The sequence below is a fragment of the Haemaphysalis longicornis genome, unplaced genomic scaffold (genome assembly GCF_048455015.1).
Source record: "Haemaphysalis longicornis isolate Haplotype H1 unplaced genomic scaffold, Haemaphysalis longicornis Haplotype H1 scaffold_2, whole genome shotgun sequence".
NCBI lineage: Eukaryota > Metazoa > Arthropoda > Arachnida > Ixodida > Ixodidae > Haemaphysalis > Haemaphysalis longicornis.
Window position 1 is genome coordinate 230,816,638 of NW_027526295.1, and position 5,945 is coordinate 230,822,582.

Sequence of the window (5,945 nt, forward strand, 5' to 3'; positions counted from 1 at the left end):
TTTTCTGAAACTCTTGAACTTGTATACCTGCATTCCATTGTGGTTGATTTTGAAGATGAGTGTTAAACGCAACGAAGTGGCAGTGGAATTGGTTTTCCGCTTGTCCTTATTTTGTCCGATGCGTTTTTGAGGGCCTTTGACAAGGGGGTCAGCATGAACTTTGACAAGTCGCTCGGTCTTACCATTTGTAGGTATGTGAGTGGAGCCCGTAGATACCGGTCGCGTAGGCCATTTTTCAGACGGAGACGAAAAACGAAAAAGCCCATGCGTCAAGATTGGATCCTTCAGTGCTTATAAGGCCTTCAGAGGATCTGCAGTATTCCGTAAATAAATAAAATAAACAAATAAAAATCTGCAGAAATTCATAGAATTGTATACTATAATGCGTAGCATTCTTACGTCGCTTGTCTAGAGAGTGAGTTCTTCACAGCGAGATTTGGCTATGGGTAGGGAAAGACATTGTGTTATTTTACTGCTTTTAAGCAGTTTTTTTTTTCTTTTCGCCAATAGTGTAAATTTGCATCGTTATGTTCATATCATGGGTGTTTTGAATGGAAGTGACTTTACTTCGATTTGTATCATTATATTGATATAATAGATGTTTGGACTGGAAGTGCGTTTACTTCTCCAATTATGTATTTTTCGGCAGGTGCAAGGTTGGTCCATTTTCGCTATTCTTAACTCGCATTTCGAACGTTCTTTTCCGGGCCTTTTCTGGTTTTTGGAGATGTATAAGATGCATATTTTTGATTTCTCCAGATCATTTATGTAAAATTTTCCTTTTTCCTACATTTTTTTTCTATTTTTCGAAATTCTGTTCGACCAAGTATCTCCCTTTGCGCTATTATAACGATTACAGGTGTTACTTCCACCAATTGTGCATTTATGTGCGAATGCAGGGCGTTACACAGTCCTGGCAGTGGGGGTACTCGGCAGAAAATACTAAGCATTAATAAATTGCGGCGCACGTTAAAGATCCCACGGGGGGTCGAAATTAGTCCGGAGCCCTCCACTTACCGCGCCGCTCACAGCATGTATGGAGGTGGTGCGTAAACCCCTGGAATTTAGAATTAGAATTTCAGGTATGTGGATGACTATCTGGTCCTCGCGAATCAATAAGGGCACGGAGAAGTTGGATGTGAAAAAAGTGACTGACACCTTTCATGAGTCTTCGGGAGCTCTTAAACTCGTGTGAAAGCTGCCAAGTGATAATGGGATCCGCTTATAAGAGCTGCACCTTGTTTTTCAGGAGGGATGCATGTGTGCTGCAGCAGTGCCGTCCGAGGGTGAACAAACAGCCGATTCACTTTAACACCGCATTCTCAACGCTAATAAAGCGAAATGCGGTGACGATGTGTCTTATAACGTCGCCTTCTACAAATCGCGCTTGCATAAAGCGCACGTTAGTTTCCATGAGCGTAATATTAAAGGAGCCATGAAGACAAAATACAAGTTTATTTTATTCGAAAGATTTCATGATTTATAGTGTCCGCAGCGCTTTTTCTGATGCAAGCAATGTTTTATTCACTGAGAAATTAATCGATCTAAGTTAAAATTTTGATTTTCCCGCTAAATCGTGTGTTTTCGTGGTCTGCAATGACATCACAGGAAGCGACCGCTCAGCAGCCGATTGGGAAGCCTTGTTCACCGTTGGTGAACCTAGATGGCGCCACCATACCGTGGCAAGCCGTTTTCTGCCTCTGGTTTGTTTTTGACTGTATTTGAACCTGGCTTGTTTTTGTTCAGGTAGAAAATAATCGTTTCGTGAAACATAGTGCTCGCTAGACAGATAGGGTCACGTAAGACACCGTTGCTTGCGTCAATCGGCCAGTGTAGTCTGAGACAACCCCAAAGCCCCGCAGTGCTGTGCAGCTAAACCAAGCATAGTGCGCGAAGTATCAACAGCAGTACGTATCCGTTCTTCTATGTTTACGTGTGCTTTCGTAGTGTCCACTGTTTGTGCCACCATTCTTACTGCTTTAAAAAGAATGTGCCCTAAATTTGAGCGCAAATAGCTCGTTCGGTAAGCTTATAAGCCCTGCCTAATTTGCGCTTGCTTTTGCCGGCCTCCGCCAATCGCAGAGCAGGCTGGTATGACATCATAGGTTCTGTTGCGGGAAATGAGCGAGTGGGTCGCATGGCCATTCCCGTTTTTCCTAATTATGTAGCTTATTTGAGCGAAGTTTAGGATAAAAGTGGTGTCAGTATGATTTTAACGAGACAGTCTTTTGAATGAACCAAACGTGTTTTGTCTTCATGGCTCCTTTAAGGTCGAACCAGGCGATTGACTGAATGTGGGATTTAAGGCGCCGAAGCTACACCTGGGCCTCGAGGCACGCCGTAGTGGAGGGCTCCGGATTAATTTTGACCTCCTGGGGATCTTTAACGTGCGCCAAATCCCGACACCCAGGCGTTTTCGCTTTTCGCCTCCATCGGAAAAGCGGCCACCGCGGCTGAGATCCATCCCGCGTCCTTGGGCTCAGCAGTACAGCGCCTTAGGCCCTGAGCCACCACGGCGGGATATCCGTCTTTTCTCTTCTCGAGTGGGTACGGGGCTTTTAAAAAAAATTGGAAAAGGAAGGAAGGAATTAAACTTTGTTTTCCAAGCACTCTCAGTCCAGAATGCCGTGATTGGACGCCACGGCCAAGGCTTCCTCCACTCTGGACGTCGGCAGGACCTGCAAAACTTTGGGCATATCAAATCTTTCCTTCTTCTCAAAAGATTAGAAGGAAAGAAAGGACCAAAGACACAGAAAAACAGACTAAGAAAAAGGAGGTGCACGTTATACAATCTGATTTGCACAAAGTTTGCATACATTAGGAAGATTGCTCATCGGTATACGGCCCGAACGTAGTTTTCAGCGACCACAACACCAACCTTGTGCTACCAAAGGAATGAAGAGGACAGATGCATTATGAGAATTTATGACTGTTCCGCAACCGGGCCAACTCAGCGCGCACACCGGCGTGGCTTCATAAGCTGAACCTTATCTCCTCACCTCTGTGCCCAATGTGTCGTGGAACAGGTGATATCAGGCATTTTCTTATGGACTGCTGAGAGCATGCGACGGAGCGGCTAGCCTTAAATTGTTTAAAGAACTTCTAAGGAGGGCAACTCCGCATGCCTGACGATGTAAATTTCCCTAAAGGCCACTGGATCACAAGGAGGGACATTTTGGGCCTGACCCTCCAGTTTTTGAGGGACACAATTAAGCGTCAGTGACTCCTAGTGAATTCCCACGCATAGTGGAAAAAAGCGCTGACCGGACGAGCGATTGAGGCATACCACGCCAGGCTAGGTACGCCCGTTAATAAACAGCATCATCACCGCCCCCATTATCAGAAACGCGCCCAATTATGTAAAAGAAAGGGCCTGACTTTTGCGCCCTCCACGTGCACCCAAGAAAGTCACGTTGTTCGGTGCACACGGTGCAAAAAAGACACGTTGTTTGGTTCACCGAATGTTTCATACGTGTCGTCTACAAAATTCCCTTGATCTGTAGTAGTGTTCATCGGACAGACAGAAAGTGTTTGAATGAGAGGGCGAGGAAGCGCAATTATCCTGTGAAAAGCAATGCAGGTGGATACGTTTCTGGGAATGGCAAAATATGTATTAATTGCACCCCCAGTGTGAGCGGGCAGAAGTCCTGCAAAAGGCCAGCGACAAAGAAATAGTTTTTCTACTTTCTGACGTGAAGTCTGACGTCACGTGGCTTAACCTCGCATATATAAGCAGCACCAAATTTTAAAGCGAAAGCTTTCTTAGTGGACCCATGGCGTCCTGTCAAAAAACTACTTCATTTCCCCATAGACCGGTTGGTCCAGTGAAAAGCTCTGATAAGGTCTCTGGACGCGCGGCACGTGCGTGAAACCCGGCTTCCATTGCGTCAAAATGGTTGCTTAAAAATCGCGAAAAAGGAACGTTTTAGACAATACGCGCAACGATTATGAAGGAGTGCAATAGTATACCTTATCTCATAAATCACGTATCGATATACATTTAGATCGTTCGTAGATGCATCTACTTAGTACTCTACGCAAAAAAAAAAAAAAAATGTCACATAGGTTCGGTTTTTATTTGCAATTTGGGTCTTTGGAGATATTAGGATCGATTGGATGCACTTTTAGCGAAGGTTGGACGAACTTTTAGAGAAGGTTTTGACGCAGTTTTGACGCAGTTTTGATGTCAGAACGCTTTCGCGCTTCTCTCAGCTTTCGTTACGAAGGGATGGCAAAGTTTACATGAATGGGATGGCAAAGTTTAAAAAAAAAATACTAGTTGAAGGTTCGGCACCGTGTTGTTTGTTGTGGTACGTGTTCCCTTTTTTGTCCCCGTATTCTTTCGCCGGCGTATAAAGTCAATGAAAACACAGAACCACAGAACCACGACGACGCAGGCTTTTTCGATGAAATCCATGGGCCATTCAATTATTTCGCAGCAATGACTGGCCTGCCTTCACTGTCAGGTTGATCTTCGAATCTTGTCGGATTCTTTTCGCTGCCGCTTTTGCCCTTGTTACGTTTCCTTGAAATAATAATGGCATCATGTTTAATGCATAAGCATCCTTGGCGAATCCCACCATAAATCTGTCCGTGCGTCTGCCTGTCTGTGACGTGTGACCTGATGCACACGTGGTCTGTATAAGGTATTTAATAAAAAGGCCCTCCTGATGCGCTCCGTAAGTATACATGGCCATATAAGGCACTTAAAAAGAGGCTCTACGGCCTCCAAGGCAGTCATACATAGAGGAATATGTGCGAATATGACCAACAACGCCTCCAGGTGCACCATCTGCCAATTCCCCCTTTTTTTTTTTTTTTTTCACGAAGCTGGGTGCGCTCGTGCTCGTATGTTGAGGCAACCACATATGGACCCGCCAATGTTCACACGGATATTGTTCTGAACACTATGAAAAAAAAAAAAATCGAAGAGTATATATAATGCTCAGAGCAGATGTTTAGAATCAGGGACGGGAATAAACGGAGGTATGCCCACACATACTCGCATCCACCCCGTTTATTTTATGCAAAGTATTAAACTTATCACCCCGTATACGTGGGGCAAAAATTCTGCACTACGTAGCGGATACGTTTCATTACTTCGCTTTGCCACGCATGCGGTAGTGCAGAATTTATTCCGACACAGTTGTGCTAGCTCGGCGATGAGCGCGTAACCAGCACCTCGTCTAGTTTTTTCTCGTCCTTCCCGTACAGGAACGCTTCGTACAAGGTCCCTGATATATATGCCGCATCTGTTCTTTGTTTTGATCTGTGCATAGCGGAGGCGCTCTGCTAACTGCGCCCCCCCCCCCCCCCCCTCTGCTTCCCGAACGGCTTGCTTTCCGAGGTGCTGCAGTGTGCACATAAAGGCACGGGGGGGGGGGGGGGGGGGACTCGCGTTTTACTGTCGGGACCACAGCGGTGACGACGTCAAAAAGAAAAAAAAAAGGATGGGTGTGCGGTAAGACAGAAAGGCTGACGTACATCGGTCGCAAATTGCCGTATCATGCTCCATTAGCCATACGGGAGCTCTGAGCGGCGTCGGCTTCACTTCCCCAAAGCGCGATCCTCATTCACTGCTGCTTTTTTCCCGCTGCTCGTCCCCGCACTTCGCGCCGTGCACCGAGTGTCGTGTCGGCGCCGCCTCCCCCGGGAGGACGAGATTCATACTGCCCGTGCGAGTCCGCGCCTGCAGAGAATAGTGCGCGCACAGCGCATGGAACTGCGTATCTCATCTCCCTTCTGGACGCGGACGTGTTGTCTGGTGCGGGAAGAGCGTGTAACTCCTGGCCGGCGGGGATTGGAGGCCGCGCTGACGCGAGGTTCGGCTTTGCCGCGCTGCTAGGCCGTATTCCAGAGCAGGAGCTGCTGACAATGGTCTCTCGTGATTGCGCATTTTGCTATTCACGTTTCCCGCTCCGCGCTTTTGCACCGTGGCTCATGTA